The 17,619-nt window shown below is 46.0% G+C and overlaps 1 long non-coding RNA gene across 3 annotated transcripts in view; it reads right to left on the reverse strand.

The window, feature by feature from the left end:
• Positions 1 to 17,619, reverse strand: part of LOC122212117 — a 243,526-nt gene that overhangs the window by 198,170 nt on the left and 27,737 nt on the right. The window lies entirely within an intron of this gene.

Raw genomic sequence — 17,619 nt, forward strand, 5'->3', positions numbered from 1 at the left:
CAACAGCCAGATCCATGATTACTAGAGTTCCTTGTGGTGCCTTTTTTCCATCAAATTCATTTGCAAGGGAAGAGAGGCTGAAATAAGCTTGAAAACTCCTCAGTGGACTTGAGTTATCCATACTGGTCCTCTTCCCCAAATCATGAGGTATCAGGGGTGGTCCATGCTCAATCATCAGCCAGCCTATGGTCCAGTGAGAGCCCCTAGTTTCCATAGACTCCTCCCTCATAATTGACTTTCTTCCCCACTGACCTCTGCCACACCTGATCTCATTCAAACAAAAGCCAGTAAAACTGGATTTCAGCCCAGTGGTTTTACCATCTCCACACATCTGGGGTTTCTTTGGGGCTGGCTAGTGAGTTCATTGGTCGTTGGCTGGAAAAGTTTTGTTTTCATTCACAACTTTTCAGGAGACTCTACGGAGAGTTAAACTTGATTCAAGAGCCTTCTCCAGGGTTCTCTTCTGATCACTTCCTCTGGACAGGAAAAGAGGAAATACAGTGTAGTGTCTGAGAAAACAAAGCCCAGTGGCTGACTGACCAAGGCATAAGGGACTCGGCATTCAGGGATGGCCAGAATTCCCAGAATTCCCTCTGACCTCCCCAAAGCAGCAGAGAGCCTGCGCCCAGTAAGGGCGAGTAACAGCTCATTCTGACTTTCCAAGGCTACTGCGGAATTGTGCACAGATATATCCGGGAGCAGATCAAACTGGGAGCACATCCTGTCCGACACTCCCCTTCCCTCGGATGACTCCAACCTCTTGAAGCAGGTTGATGACACTCTCACTTTCCTGAGCACGTGCTTCCCTCTGTGGTCTTGGCTCTTCAGAAATTAAAAGGCCCTTTAATGCTATTAGCTCTGTCCTCCTCTCTGCAGACATACAGATACACAGCACATATTTCAGAAACACATATGCACACATGCATGCCCACACACACAGAGCAAAGATTTACTGCTCTGGAAACGTTGCCTCTTTTACAGATTTACTCTTTGAAAAGTGAGAGATTCCCCTCCTGGGATGGGCCTGGAAGGGGTTGGGAGGGGGAGAGAGAAAGGCCTGTATATTCAGGCAGCCCACCCAGGCTCCAGGCATCTGGCTAAGGTGGGGGGGGGGGGGGGGTCGGTGAGGGAAAGAGGGAGGAGCAAACATAAATCACAAAGATTCGTGGATTGGAACTGCCACTTGTCCTTCGAGACAGGCGAGGCTCTAGAGCCATCGCAAAGATTCAGATGCTTCAGGGCTTTCTAACATCTGGTCCATCTGGATGAGTGCCAAGGTAGGAAAGCTCTCATTTCCAGAAGCAGAAGCAGCAGAGCAGTGAATTTCAAGGTGGGGACAACGGCTTGGTTAGCGAGCTGGGGAGTTTGCACAACTCCACACGGCCATCTCTGAGAGTCTAGGAGGCATATCAGAATCTCTGGAGTTGGCCTGCATAGCTTTGCATTTCATTAACTCATCACTGCAGAGACTTCCTGATATGGATTTTAACTCCTCCACCCAGTGGCCCCACCGATACGTGAAGGACGGGGGCCGGCCCTGCACTGGGCGATGTCAGGTTGACGGGGACCTCCAGCCGGAACCCCAGAGGAGGAGCCCAAAGACCTGTGTAGATACCTGGGAAAGAGGACCACAGCTTAGAATCCCCTGCAGAGCTCTAAGACCGCCTGCTACTTATAACCGCGGCCTCTGGACTTGTCAGAAAAACAGATGTCATCAGGGCTAGCATCTCTGAGAAGCTAGTGTGGGGACAGAGGGCGGCACAGTTCTGCTACCCTCTCCCCGGTGGACCCCCTCCCACCCCAAGGAAGAAGGCCATGTTCAGTGCTGGGCTGCCTTGTGGAAGAGGGAAGGTGATGGGTTGGAAGTCACGCAGAGGACAGCAGGGAGCACCCTGCAGGTACAGGACGGCTGTCATGGGAGCCAAAGGCAAAAGAGTTCATTCACGAGGAAAGCAGAAGGTTGCGAGGACCAGAATGACGACCTTGAGAGCTCTGAGGGCCATGCCAGGAAAAGAAGGGGCTGCTCCGGGTAAGGGACAAGTGAGAGGAAAGAAAGGGAGGGCACTGCAATGAGCACTGCACAAATAGCCCCCTTCAGTCCTTTCCACACCCCTGTGGGGTGAGTGCTAGCATACCCATTTTCCAGGCAGCCAAACTGAGGCTTAAAAAGCTGAATAACTTAGGCGCGCCTGGGTGGCTCAGTCAGTTAAGCATCCGACTCCGGCTCAGGTCATGATCCCGCAGTTCATGGGTTCGAGCCCCTCATCAGGCTCTGTGCCGACAGCTCAGAGCCTGGAGCCTGTTTCAGATTCCATGTCTCCCTCTCTCTCTGCCCCTCCCCTGCTCATATTCGGTCTCTCTCTCTCTCTCTCTCTCTCTCTCTCTCTCTCTCTCTCTCTCAAAAATAAATAAACATTAAAACAAAATAAACAAATAAATAAGCTGAAGAACTTATCCAAGGTGGCCAGTTTCCAAAGAACGAGAATTAGATTCCAGGCTACGTCTATGTGATTCCCAGCCCTGCTCTTTCCATTACTCCATAAAGGAAAGCTTGCCCTGGGAGGAAAGATCACAGGAAGACGACAATGAGTCACTAGAGGAAAGACCTGTGGCAGGCGCTCCCAGTGCCCAGGGCCCAACTACACACGTCAGCTGGCTGACTGACAACAGAGGTACAGCAGGCCAGACCCCCTTGCCTGCGGGCAGCGTGAGCATCCCAGGGGACCGGACTTCGGCTAGCGGGGACCCCATTGTCACATAGCGCCTCCCTGTCCTGCCCACTCTCCCGGGCGCACTCCCCCGCTGGCGGCAGGATCCCCATCTCGGTCCCGCTTCCAGGCAAGCTCTGAGGTGCCTAGCGCCACTGGCCTCGTAGATTCCACGATGCAAGCTATCCAAAGGGTGTGGGTGTGCAATGAAGAATGAAAAGGACGGGAGACGGTGAAGGGGAAGAACGAGAAAGGAGAATCTGGGGCCCTGCGAGGTCCTGCCCTGCAGAGGTGCGATCTCAAAATGCCCCCCTGCCAGCAGGCTGACAGAATGAGCCACCACCGAGGTCTCGCTCTCGTGGCGTGGGGTGACAGATGGTTACAGCGCAACTTTATTTTCAGGTAGAGTTTCTGTTTAGCATTCAGAGGAAGTTCCAACCCCAGGGTCAAAAAAAGAGGAAGATAAAGGGAAGAAACACAAGTAAGTAGCACTATTCCCCGTGAATGTAAATATGAGAAACAGTCCGTCCTTCCCTTTCTTCTCTCACACGTGGGCCAACAGAATTTGCTACTGAGCCGAACTCTACGGTCTGAATGTGGAATGAAGGATAGGTGAGCGTGCCTCCCCAACCCCCTTCCGGGAAGGACTTCCTGCCTCAGCCTTCAGCCGTTAGCCTGCTGCAGAGGGCCGCCTCCCCCGGAGTCACACTCTTGTCCTTGTGGTCCACATCCGGTGACTGAGCCATGCCGGAGGATAAAGGTCTGGCCATCTCAGCCCCGCCTGGGACAGCCCTTGTGTTCCCCACCCACTGGGGTTCACGCCTACATGGAATCCCCTCTCCTCCCTAACAAAGAGAACATGGCAACAAGAGAATATGGCAAGACTAAGGCTGCCACTTTTGTGACGAACTTATAAAAGACCGTGACTCCCCTCTCGCTAGCTTGCTCGCCCGTTCTCTCTCTCCATCTCTTGCTCGAACGCTCTTTCCCTTCGGTCTGCTCGCTCCCATTGTGAGATGCTCTGTGGAGAGACACACGTGGCAAGGAACAGAGCGGGGCTTCTACCGATAGCTTGTGATGAACTCAGGCTGTTACCTCACAGCCCACGAGGAGCTGAATCCTGCCAACAACCTCATGAGTGGGCTTAGCAGCAGACTGTGTCCAGTCAAGCCTGCAGATGAGACCACAGCCCCACCTGACACCTTGTTTGCAGCCGTGACAGAGTCCCCAAGGCAGTGGACCCAGCTAAGCCATGCCCAGATTCCTGGCCCACAGAGGCTGTGAGATAGTTCTTGGGGTTAATGGTACTAGGAAATAATTAATACAGCCCTGAGGAGGTATTCAAGCTCCAGAGCTTCCCAAACATTGGGCTGAGGCTGTTGTTGGACCTTCGTTATAGTCAGACCTCTCATTCTGACCGTCTTCTCTAACCCCTCCCCTCCTTTCCATGGCCATTGATGCCAAGAGCGCTACTTAAAAAGCAGTCTGTAAGCCAAACTCCATCTCTGACTCTGCTTCCTGGAGACCCCAGCATGTGACAGGGCTCCTCCAATGAACATCTTATGAAATAACTGCACCCTCCAAATGCAATTCTGATTTAGTAATATTTAGGAATATCCCTAAAGACAATATAATTCAATTCAACACGCATTTATCAAGTACAAAAGTGAACACTGCCGACAGACGTGGTCGCTGCCTTAGGGGCGAATCACCTGCTGGGGAAGACTGTTGTTAAACAAGTAATTAATGGACTAGAAGCACAAACTTGCAGATTCCTGAGGGAGGGGGATCAAGAGTCAGCGTCTCCTCTTTCCTAACTCTCCTTTTACTTCCGCTTCCTACAACAAGGGAGCTGGAGCGGGCACCAATCTATCTACTTCCCCCCAGAGGTTCTTCTCATCTGTGCACACCTAGGAAGCTCACATTCTCCCAGGTCGAGGCTGGGATGTCTACCACTGACTGACCCAGAGAGAACCAGCGTGACCTTTGCTGTGCATCTGCGGGAACCCTCCAGAATGCTAAGACTACCCTAGGGGTGAGCAACCTCCAAAGCAAACAGTATCCAATGGATCTTCTGGGCCCCGGGGGCCTGTCAGCCAAAGGTGAACATGTCCCTTCTCCCAAAGGGACACAGGAGAGAAAAGAATGTTGGATAATGTTTCAACTGCAACACCAAAACCTGATCCCCTACCACGCACGATCCTAATCAAAATCGTTACTGTTTGAGGAACTGGGTTTTATTCACTATCTTCTTCATAGCATTTAACATCACATGAATTATAATACACATTTTTTTTCCATTTTTTATCATATGTATCCCCTTCGAGTGAAAGTTTCTGCAGGGCAAGGATTTTGTTCATCCATTGCAATGCTTCCAGTGGCTAGAACAATCCTAGCTCACAGTACAAGTTCAGCGGGCATTAGCTGAATGAGTAAGTGAGTGAACAAATGACTGAATGAGTGAACGAATGAGTGAATTAACTTAGTGCCAATTTTCACATCCTCAGATATTGCTCACTTTAACAGTATAGAAGCTCTCGAGGTGTGGGGAAGGTAGTACTTTTATGACCTCCATTTTACAGATGAGGAAACTGATAAACAGAAAAGTAAAGAAGCTTCCCCAAAGTCACATAGCCAGCAATCCACGAATTTTAGCTCAAACCTCTCTGACTCCAAAGTCTTAGCCCTTTCTCCTTTTTCTACCCTACAGAAATCGCTATTTACAGACACACAGAGTATAATTTATTTATTTCAACAGATACTTTTTGAGTATCCATGATGTGTCAGAACCGTAGGCTCTTCAAGAACAGGAGTCTGCCTTTACTCACTGCTGATCCCCACCGCTGGAATCATGTCTGGCATAAAGTCAGTGCTCAGTAAATATTTGTTGGATGAAGGAAAAACCCAACTGTGCTAGGTGCTTGGACTTATAAAACAGCCACAGTCATTTTCCCCATGATGCTTGGAATATAGTGGGGCCACAGTCCCATGGAAAGGCTTCGGAAAGGATGAGGATAAGAAACATCTTTGAGCATAAGCTTTGTAGAAGGTGGTCTTCTAAGCACTTTTCATGGATTAATTTATTTAATCCTTTCACAACTCTTTGAGGTCGGGGCTACTATTATCCTTATAGCATAGCCCAGAGAGGTTAAGCAACTTGCTGAAGATCACAAAGTGATGGGCAGAACCAAGATTTGAATTCAATCAGTATGACTCCAGAGCTTGTGCTCCCACCACTGGACACTATACTGCCTCTGTATGATAAATAAAGACAAGACCACACATGAGTGCCTGCATGCTGAAAATCCCTACTGGCATGGAAAGCTTTAACTGGGAGAGGAGCAGAATGAAACTTGTCTGAGTCAGCTGGGGCCACCATAACAAAATACCGACTGGGGTTTTACACCACAGAGATGTACTTCCTCACAGTGCTAGAAACTGGAAGTCCAAGATCAAGGTCTCAGTGTGTTTGATTTCTCCTGAGGCCTCTACTCCTTGGCTTACCGATGGCTGCCTTCCGACTAAGTCTTCTCACAGTCTTTTCTCGTGGCCCTTGCACATGGCACGCACATCCATGGTACGCCCTTCCTCTTCTTATAAGGACTCCAATCAGATTGAACTAGGGCCCCACCACATGACCTCATTAATCTGAGTTACCTCTCCAAACACAGTCACATTGGGAGTTAGGGCTTCAATATAGGACTTTGGCAGGTTGGTGGGCAGAGGATGGATAATTTGGTGCATGACGACCCTGTTTGAAATACACCACCATCAAAAAAAAAAAAAAAGAAAGAAAAAGAAATACAACACCATCAAAGACACTCTAAACACATGCTTCATCTGTCCCCAGGGAGAGCTGCCATAAACCCTTGTGAGCCACCGGTCAGGAGCAAGGCCATGTCTCTGTCCTTATTTGACCTGTCTTCTCCCCTTCTCCTGAGACTTTCCTACCTGAGGGGCTGGCTACCTGGACCATGTGCCTTCTTGACCCCATCTACAGCCTCACACATAGAGGTCGTGTCTGCCCAGAGCCATGAGTTTGTAAAGAAGAATTACTAATATTCTGTCGGGGCCAGGCAAGGGGTGTCTTAGCTCCCAGGAGCACAGGTGGTCACTCAGGGCAGAAGTCCCTGAGACCCCACCTCCTCCCTTCAGCAGGAGCTTCCCATGTGCCAAAAGGGAAGGACACACATTCATAAGTAGAGATTTGGTCTCGTGTTGATGCTAAACTGATTCTTAAGGGGCTTGAGAGACAATTGTCAGGAGGGAGAGCTTCTAAGGCTGATTTGCAGAGAAGTCGGGGCGGGGGGGGTGTGAACTACTTTGCCCTCTCCGGGTTCAGGTATGGAGGAGCAATTCCAGGAAATGGGCATTGAGAGGTTGTCCACTCTGTCCTCCTGCCCTCCAGTGGGATGGCTCCTAAATAATTCCAAAGTGATACAAGCTGCTAGGGTTTGAAAAACGTCCAGAAAAGGAGAGGGAAGAACACACTAACTGGATTTGGGTTTCACGATCAACGCCTCAACTGGCGACCACATCAGTCCCACCCACCTCCCACATGAGCACACCCACCTCCTAAGCTGTCTTCAGGAAGACAGCAGCCACCACAAGGGCAACCACGCAATTGCCTGTGACCTGGAGGACGGGGGAGACGAGGCGGGGAGATGCGAATAACCTCGCTGTGCTTCATGAAATTCAACTTAAACAGAAGGATGCTCACTCACACTCCCCATCCCCCTGTGAAACAACTTTGACTAATTCTGACTGTAGGAGAACAAAGGGAGAATGCGGATGAAAACTAACACCCCCGAAGAGCCAGCCAGGAGCCAGCCCTGCATAGGGAGCACCGCGCTGTGTGCCCTGCATGTGATATCACAGCACTGGTGCTTCACTCCGTGTGCTAGGGCAACCATGCTTCTCACGGTGTCTCTGCCTCCATAATCTCCAAAATCAAACACAGCCTAAAAATGAGGTGTTGAAAGGAGAGAGATCTTTAGTGAGTGTGGAGAACGGATGCCAAAGCACAGTCTCTTCTTTAACTGCATTGAAGAGAAGCACGTAATTACAATGATGCATAACTGAAGGTTAATTTGGGGGAAGCACCTTCAATGGGCTGTGTCAGTTTCAGAGGGTCTATGACAGTGGAAATTTGAGGAGAAATGGGGCTCTGGCTAAAACAATTCCTTCAAATAACAGTAGTGGTTAAGGGGCACCTGGGTGGCTCAGTCAGTTAAGCGTCCGACTTCGGCTCAGGTCGTGATCTCGTGCTTCGTGAGTGAGCCCCACGTCGGGCTCGGTGCTGACAGCTCAGAGCCTGGAGCCTGCTTTGGATTCTGAGTCTCCCTCTCTCTCTGCCCCTCCGCCCCCCAGCTCTGTCTCTCAAAAACAAATAAACATTTTTAAAAAAAAAAAAATTTTAAAGGAAAAGAAAACAACAGTATTGGTTAAAAAAAAAAAAAAAGGAATAAGGCTGTTCCCTCTTCCAAAGTATGGCTTGTGGGTTGCTTTGTCATTGGCCAACTGTGTGAAAGCTCGAGCTCTGTGTCCGTCCAATGAAATGAGCATCATCTTCCTTATTTTTTTTTCCTGAGGGGTAGAATTCACACACCGTCAGCCTATTTCTGAAGGTAACTCAGACATTCCCCGAGTCATCTGACTCCCGATCCAGGTCTTTAGTCTCAGTTCCACATGGTCATTCAGAAAAGTAGGGCATAGTGTTTGTAAGTCTTTCCCCACCTCACAGAGAACGAACCCACATGGCCAGCCAGAAGATGGCACCCACTGGGAGGTGCCTCTTGCACATTCCCCTGTACTCCTTCCCGTTGTACCTCCACCGTGTGTGGAAAACTTGATTTCAACACATGCACACATGGACACATACAACTCACACAGTACACACACAATAATAGTCAGAGACATGGAAAATGGAGCTAGAAAGATAGTTCACTGGGAGGCTCCCAGCCCTGGCCAACACCATGTCCTGGGGTTTTCTGATCTCTCTCCTCAAAAATCACAGCCCTAGCAAGTGGAACCACAGTTACACACACACAGACATACACACACAAATACACACCCCCTCCCTGGGCTTTCAACATCAGTCCACCTTCCAAAGCCCCCTCCTGAAGTGAGAACTGGCTCCCTCGATGGCCCAGCTCAACTAGGCTCCACATATAGAACACACGTGGATGAAGATCTAGGAAGTAAGTGCCACTCACTCCCACCTCATCAACCACTTAGATCCAACCCTTGGAGCCACTTAGGTTCTTAGTGGGAAAGAGACAGCAATGTGCCACAGGGCTCAGAACAGAACTTAGGGTCAGACAGAGTTGGATTTACACCTCAGTTCTCCCACTCTCAGAGAGCTCCACGACACCGTCACCTCCAAGAGCAACATTCACAGAGACAACGATGTGAATGATGCTCCCAGAGTGGTCACATGCCGTTGCCCTAGCCACTAGCCGAGAACTAGGAGTATTACTTGACCAAGTGCTTAACTGTCCTGATCCTCAGTTTCCTTTATTTATAAAGTGACTATTTTGATGTCAATGTCTCCAACTTGTTCTAAGGATTCAATTAGGTGATATATGTAATACGCTTAGCACAGCTCCTGAGACATTGAAAGCAGTCATTTATTTTCTTTAAAGTCCCCTTTAAAGGGGATCGTGCCCACACAAGGACTCAGAAGTACTTGTTTTCAGGGCTTCATGCAAGGAAGTCTATGGTGAGCCAAAGGTCTCCCATCCCTACCCATGAGCCTTTCTTGATTTGCCAGCCAATCCCAAATCCAAGTATTTTCACCGCCTAAGTTCTTCATGGAAAGGAGTAAGGTTGAGGAGAACAAAGCCACTATGGGACAGCTGAAGCTTTGGTTAGAATGATAAGGAGCAAAGAGCCCATTCTTCCACACCATGACATGCCTGACCTGTCCCCTCAATCCCTAGGGTCACGCCACCTCATACTTAGAATAGGGGTCCCCATCAGACTCTCACCCCCAATCTCCAGGCAAGGGATTTGGATATAGAACTAACAAAAAGTTAGAGGGGCACCTGGGTGGCTCAGTCAGTTAAGCATCCAACTTTTGCTTTCAGCTCAGGTCATGATCTCATGGTTTGTGAGTTTGAGTCCTGAGTCAGGCTCTGCAGTGAGAGTGCAGAGTCTGCTTAGGATATTCCCTTTCCTTCCTTCCTTTCTTTCTTTCTTTCTTTCTTTCTCTCTCTCTCTCTCTCTCTCTCTCTCTCTCTCTCTCTCTCTCTCTCCCCCTCCCCTGCTCACTCACATGTTCTCTGTCTTAAAATAAATAAGTAAATTTTTTAAAAAGAATTAACAAAGAGTTAGGTCCAAAGGAAAGTATTCTGTTATGTTTTTACCACGTCATACACATGATACAGTTTGTTATGCCCTTTGTACATTGGCCCTTCTCATCTAGGATTCTAGAAGAGAGTTATGCTCTGATGCTGAAGGCAGACACTTTCAAACATGCATGCATCCCCATCAGTGACTTGACTTCTCTCCTGCACATGTTACTATCAACGGATCCTTACAAGAATGGAGAAAATCATCACTCAAATCATTTTCTGTGTTCCTTGGTAGGATGAAGAACCCAGGAGGTAGATAAGGCAGACATCAGTATTTCCAACTTACAGATGAGTAAGATGAGTTTAGAGAGCTGGAAAATGCACGGTGACAAGATAGGTGAGTGGCAAAGACAGAACTCAGTCTACAAACTCCAAAACAAAAGCTCCCTTGTCACAACAAGTAGACCTAAGAAGTGTCTAAATCCAGCACCTGTAATCCTCACCACACAAGTAGGATCTCAGAGACTTTCAAGGAGGAAGGAACTTCAAGTTCATCTACTGCAATTTTCTCATTTTACAGATGAGAAAACTCATTTTAACAGGTACCATTATCACGTCCACCTCTCTCTAATGAGGTTGTTTCCACATTCACAGTCCATATTAACATAACTGCTCATTGGACACAGTGGATTCTGCTGAGCACAAAGGACGCAGTGGTAACAGATGAATTCACGAGTCCTGCATTTTTAGTGACTTACCTCTGTCCAGTGCCCCGACTGGCCACAAACTAGCAGCGTGACCTGAGGAAAGTTCTTCAAGTTTCTTCATCTGTATAATGAGATTGGATTAGAGAATTTAACTCCCGTTAAGGTCTGTCCCAACTCTAAAATGCCTTATCTGTGAAAGTGCTTTCAGGGGTCATCTACTCCAGCCACCACGCTCCTTAGAGGTAGTATCTGTATAAACTCTTCTTCCTAAGACCAGTTTTAGTCCCAATTCATCCTTCTGAGGGTCTGCCCTTCCGCAGTTGGCTTTGGTGAAGGCACTCATTTAAATTCCAATGAAATTCCCAGCAAAGTTGACCGCCAACAGACAGACCAGCCTTTTAGACATTAGAGAAACAAGAGTTTCCACTTCTCCAGACCCAGCCCTGCAGGCTCCAAGCTTTGTGCCAAAGGGAGTAATGTCTACCCTCACATCAGCACAGCCCTCTTCCTTAGACACCTGAGATTTACTGCTCTAACCTGAGGCGGTCCCCTGCTTCTGAGCCTCTCCATCCCCTGGAAAAGAAGTGCGGGTATAAGCCATTCCCAGTATCTCAGTCTTACAGGGCCAAAGTCTTTCTGATGGTTACAATTCCTCTACAAAAGAAAGAATACCGAATGTCCAAAGGGGGCACCCAAGACAAGATGAGGAAGTCACAGTTTGGGGTCAAATACATACAAGATGATCTAAGGAGATAACAGCAGCAAGTAGTAGGTGGGACAAGACAAAATATAATATATTAGAAATGCAGAACTACACTGACAGCTGAGTTTTTTCTTATTTTATTTGAGGAAGTATAAAAAATACAAAAAAGTTAAAAAAAAGAAAAAAGAAAAACCTACGTTAACACCTACAGCTTCTTTACTACACTAAAAAAGAGCATTTTGTTATATGTGAGTTCCTAAATGGTAAAGAGAAATAAAACATAGTAAAAGATGAAATACTATTTATAGGTTACCCTCTGGACCTTCCCTTGCCCAAGACCCCCCTGTACATTCAGACAGATACACACATACACACACACACACACACACACACACACACACACGCACACACACCCCTATGCACATACACATAAGCATGCTTAGTCACAAGGCCATCCTCATGAAGGGTCTAATCTTTCAATCTATTTCACAACTCAGTTTTTGTACACGTTACATTTAGACCGAGTTACTCAAGGGAGCTTGAAACGCAAAGACAATCGGTAATAACTAATCACAATCTCCTGAGTTTTTAATTACTTGTGTTGCCTCATAGGGATTTTTGCACTTAGGATGCCTTTTGCTTATTCTAAAGTGTAGCGGTTTCCATTATACCACTATGTTTGCATTTTCAAGTATATATATATTTTACACACATATGATATAATATGCATCTTTATTCCATTAATGATAAGACACTTTTAATCAGAGGTCCACTCACAAACGCCTGCACCATTTCTCTTAGCAGCTCTTTGGATCCCTGCGTCTACACTCAAGTCCAAATGGGCACAGCTCCAGAGTGCCTACTAAAAAACACTTAGTGCTGGTCTAGCAGAAAAAAGTTATAGTATGAAAGGTTTACAGGGCATCTGGTTTTAATCAGAGAACTCATGTACATAGTCCTGTTTGTCTTCTGACATTTCCTTAAAATAAGAAAAAGTAGTCAGTCCCATTTTATTGAAGGGACCACTAAAACATTAGAGGTTCAATGTGATTATTTTCATAAGTAGAGGAGGGTCAGAGAGGCACCAGGTCCAAAAGTTTAAGGAGTACAGTCTGCTCCTGAACTGCATCGCCAGACAGGCTTGCTACAAAGGCAAACGATCACACAGATTAGTGGAACACTGTCCCTTAAAGTCTCTCCAGGAACGACCTCGGGATCTCTGAGAACTGGCTCCACCTCAGGTTTTACAGCTGAATCATAAAGGACAGATAAAGTACCCAGTGCTGGGAGGCGTGGTGGGAAGTCAACTTGCAGACATGGGGCACTTGACTCCACAGGTCATAGGAGGGCAGACCCAGAAAGCTGGGGAATGAGAAGCTGGTTTTAGGCAAAAATCTGAGACACAGGACTTTGAATTTCAAAGAAGGCTCCATAAAGCATCAGAGAGCCACCCTACTGTCGCATCAGTGACCTGTGGGAACAGGGAGGGCAGGGGGTGCTCCAAAGGCCTAACTCACACCCAACCAATGCGATGCCACCGTTATCAGAACTTCCAGAAAAGAGTTCTGTTTGAGAACCTTTAAATTAAATCATGTGCCAAACCCATCAATAGTGGGTGCCTGCAGCACGGTGTTGAAATAGTGAGAGCCACTCTCAGGCTCTGCAAGAAAGAATTACTGTGATCAAGGGGCACCTGGGTGGCTCAATCGGTTGAGCTGAGGGTAGGACTTGGGCTCAGGTCATGATCTTGTGGTTCGTGAGTTCGAGCCCCACATCAGGCTCACCACTGTCAGCACAGAGCCCACTTTAGATCCTCTGTTCCTCTCTCTCTGCCCCTCCCTCGCTTGTGCTCTCCCCAAAATAAGTATTTTTAAAAAAAAGGAATTAGTGTGATCAGTTAGCAATGTCTGCATTGGCACTGAAAGAAAAACCACTTGTGGACAAATCCTGTATTGAAAGTAACCATCAACAGGGCACCTGGGTGGCTCAGTTGGTTGAGTGCCCCACTTTGGCTCAGGTCATGATCCCATGGTTCACGAGTTCAAGCCCTGCGTCGGGCTCTGTGCTGACAGCTTGGAGCCTGGATCCTGCTTTGGATTCTGTGCCTCCCTCTCTCCCTCTGTCCCTTCCCAGCTCGTGCTCTGTCTCTCAAAAACTTTTTTAAATAAACAAAAGCACATTTTTAAAAAATAACTATCAAAATAAAAATGTTACATTCCTGAGATGCCAGAGAGTTTCCTTAGGATACTCCCCTTGAGACTTTCATTTGTATGCTCTCTAAAAGTTTCTTGAAAATTTATATATACCTTAATGCTTTTTAGTTGACATTTCAGACTTTTCATCATAAGCATAAACAGTCACAAATGATGTGATTTATGGTTGTCATAAATATCAATATTTTAAAATACATTCTCACATTCCCCTTGCTAAGTATAGGCGATGGAATTTAACATAATTTGATAGCCATGATTATCCGTTTTTTTAAATACACGAGCAATTTTTTATGTCAAAAAATTTACATCACTTCTTTTTCTCCTTAATTTTAGTTTCTCTCCACTTTTCCACAAGACTTTATCCTAATGTAACATTATATTTGCTTAAAAGTCTTTTACTGATCACCCTATCATAATTCTATGCACTAAAATATATTATTCAAATTATTTCTAAATTTTTGGTAGCTATAAGGCTTTAAGTGTACATGAAATTTCTCCAGATTTATTGTTACAATTATTAATAAACAATCGATCAATTTAACATAAATATATAAACATTTTTGCTAAATAACTATTCAACATAAATATAATGTTTTAGAAAAACTTATTTCTTAATGAGAATGGGAGGACTGGGTTTGTTTTTTTTTTTTCAGTGAGTTCTATGACAGTTTAGGATCTGTGAGGAAACTCATGAAAGACTGACAGGAGCAAAAGAGATTTTGGATGTTCTTTCAGTGAAAAGCTGGGTGTTGTCTAGAAGGACCACACACCCTCGCCCCCAGGAAAGTTATCTGATTCTGTAGGGGTGTATGCCTTTGGTTGTCTTTGACAGTTTATTTTACAATTCTGCAAATTGAAAGTAATAAAGATGATTCTTGTCCATAGAAATGTAAACTGATTTTGTCCAATAGAGACACATATTTCTGCTCTTCGGAAAACATAATTCCAAACATTAGCTTTCATTGCCCTAGAAGATAATTGCCAGTTTGGTATCTATTAACAAATCCATTTCAGCATTTATGACTGTGTGTGTGTGTGTGTGTGTGTGTGTACATAGGATTTTTCCTTTTTGAAAATGATGCTGTAATAATCAGTTATATTTTTACTTTATGTTTTTATAGACAAAAGCACTAGGAAACTGTTCACACATGTATGATGATGGGAAAGGAAGGAGTTCTATTACAGCACTGTCCCTCTATCCTTTGCTGTTCTAAGTTATATGTCAAAACTTATACATTGATCTATAATCAAAATTTATTTTAATGAAACTTAGAGCTGAAAACTCTTCCTTTAGTTTTGGAAACAAAGAACTGGAAGACACCTAACCTGTACAAGTTTTCACAACCCAGCCATTAGACTCATTTGCTTTTTCAGAACCAGTATTTGGAAATCTTTGGAGCCCTAATGGTCTTTATACCTGGGGACAATGCACCACGGGAAGACTCAGAACAGATAAGCGGTATTCATTTCTTTTGTAAAGTGGGAACAGAGTTATTGTAAATAGGGAGGTAAGCCAGAAGCAGTATGGGCTGATTTTAAGAGAGAAAAATTTTAGGAGAGAATATGTTTATGGGTTGAGGATGTGAAATTGGTACCCTTAAAAGTTGTCTGAGAAGGCTTTGTGAACCTCCATGAACACAGGTCCAAAGTGAAGACTACTCACTCCATTAAGGCAAAGTCACCCCACGCAGAAGAATCGAAATCAAGAGAACCAGCTGGAGAGTCCTTAAGGCTTTAGCTGTGCTTCCCAAATCCCAGGCTTTGACTCCGTTATGATCCACTTGTGCCATCCACCTTGCTGGACACCAAGTTTCTCCCGGCAACTGCTGTACAAGCCTTGACTCCTTTGCCTCTGGGATATGAACCGACTCCATCTTTGATTCACTCATTCCTTCAACTCACTCTGATCCTTGTTGTTTGTATTTCTAAACAAATTATGCCAGGAAGTGTGTACAAAATGCTTTTTAAGCTTTGCCCTCCACCAAAGCTCAGGAGTAAAAATCTGTGGGAATAGAGTAGAGCCCAGAACACTCCACAGAGAGCTCAAACTTCTTACGTCTCATGCTTTAGTTTAAAATTTCACCTGAACCTTGTGTTCTATTTTACAACTCAACAGCATTCGTCTTAGTTTTCCAAGATACTTGAGATCATTTGCCACTGAATAAAATTGATGCTGGAAGAAGATATGTCAGGACCATCTTGTGACTGCCTTGCATTTCAGCAGAAAGTTGTGTTTAAGAAGTATATCATCAAGCTGTTTAGAAACCATGACATAACACTTAATCTGGTCAGCCTCAGCAGAAAAGCCCTGAGGGGACAAGGCACAAGTTAGGTAAGTTTTGAAGCCGGGAAGAAGATGGGTAAGAAAGTTGGGAACACACAATCCTCCCATTCGATGGACATTGTAATAGAGTCCTACACAGTTGTGGGAGAAAATATCCTGGAGTGATGGGTGTTCAGGGAAAGAAGGCACTAGAAAGGCACAGAAAGAGGGAAAAGAGGGATGCAATTGAGACATACGAAGGATTACATTAGATTATTCAGAACTTTGCCAGTCGACCACAGGTTGGAGTAAATAGCACGCAATCCAGGGAGGGGGCAGAGTTAGGCTTTTATTCAGACTTCTAAGCATCGAGACCCAAAAGCTAGCCTCCTTTCAAATGACAGCTTCACTTAGCACCTGAGTCAGCCGCGCTCAGGCAAGAATATCCCCGTAGAAGGTGGTAAGAGGAACACAGAATCTTCCTCACCAAAAAGGACAATGTCAACCTCTCCTTTTTATCCCAGGCACAGCTAAAACCATATGTTCACTGTTTTCATGGTTTCAGAGGGAGAAATAAAAAACGGCCTATTATTTTCATACCTCATTTGCATAACGGGCAAGAGATAACACATAGCCCAGAGGACAATGGCCATCCTCTTCAGGCCTTAAAGATGACATCATCTGCTATATCTTTGAAGCCCCAGCAAGGTGGGGGGGGGGGGGGGGCGGGGAAAGGAGGGGGCAGACACTTTCCCTTGGGTTCATGTTCAGCAGGCAGCACGACCTTAGCTTGCTTTGTTGAAAATAACTTTGTTGTCTCCCATCGGCCTCTCAATCATGAGGTATCTAAATAAGAATTTACTATAACGAGATGGGCTGATCACCTTTCAAAAGTTCACCAATGATTGATTCAAGGGCTGTGTCGGGACAATCGGCGGAGCTACATAGACACAGAAAGCTCTGCTGCTGCCCGCAAGGAGTCCACTTTCTAACACACACCAGATAGTCAACAGCCAAGTTCATTAAATATATATTTAGCGCAGGGGCACCTGGGAGGCTCAGCCCATTAAGCGACCGACTTGGCTCAGGAGTTCGAGCCCCGCGTGGAGCTCTGTGCTGACAGCTCAGAGCCTGGAGCCTGCTTCAGATTCTGTGTCTCCCTCTCTCTCTGCCCCTCCCCCGCTCGTGCTCTGCCTCTCTCTCTCTCAAAAATAAACAGTGAATATATAGTGCATAGACTATCAATCCATCAATACTTATTCACTGTTCATCTACTTCATGCTAGAGAGTATGGAAGACCCAAAGAAACAAAGGATTTGGACTCTGCCTTGAAAATATTCACAAACTGGTTGTGTAACTGGGACTGTTATGACTTCATGAAATTAACATTTGTTAAGTAGGGTCCGGGGTACCAGATGGTGAGCAGTGTTTCAAACACAGACTGCAAGAGGAATTAAATAGAGAAATTTATTACTCACAAGTCCTAGAGAAAGTACACAGCATGCCTTGAGGCGCCACCCAGGGAAGTCAAGACAGGGTGCAGGCAGAAAGAGGGGCAGGACCCAGAGCACATACCTTTAATAGGCTCCATGGGTAGAGTGTTTTGGGGTTCCCAGGCTAAGGCCTGATTGATCAATTCAAACCCAAAAAGAGCAGGGTTTTGGTAAGTTGCATGAGGGTCCTACCTACAGGGCACGCAAGGGGAAGGCCCTGGGAGGCAGGAGAGATTG

Source organism: Panthera leo, chromosome F3, assembly GCF_018350215.1.
Source record: "Panthera leo isolate Ple1 chromosome F3, P.leo_Ple1_pat1.1, whole genome shotgun sequence".
NCBI classification, from domain to species: domain Eukaryota; kingdom Metazoa; phylum Chordata; class Mammalia; order Carnivora; family Felidae; genus Panthera; species Panthera leo.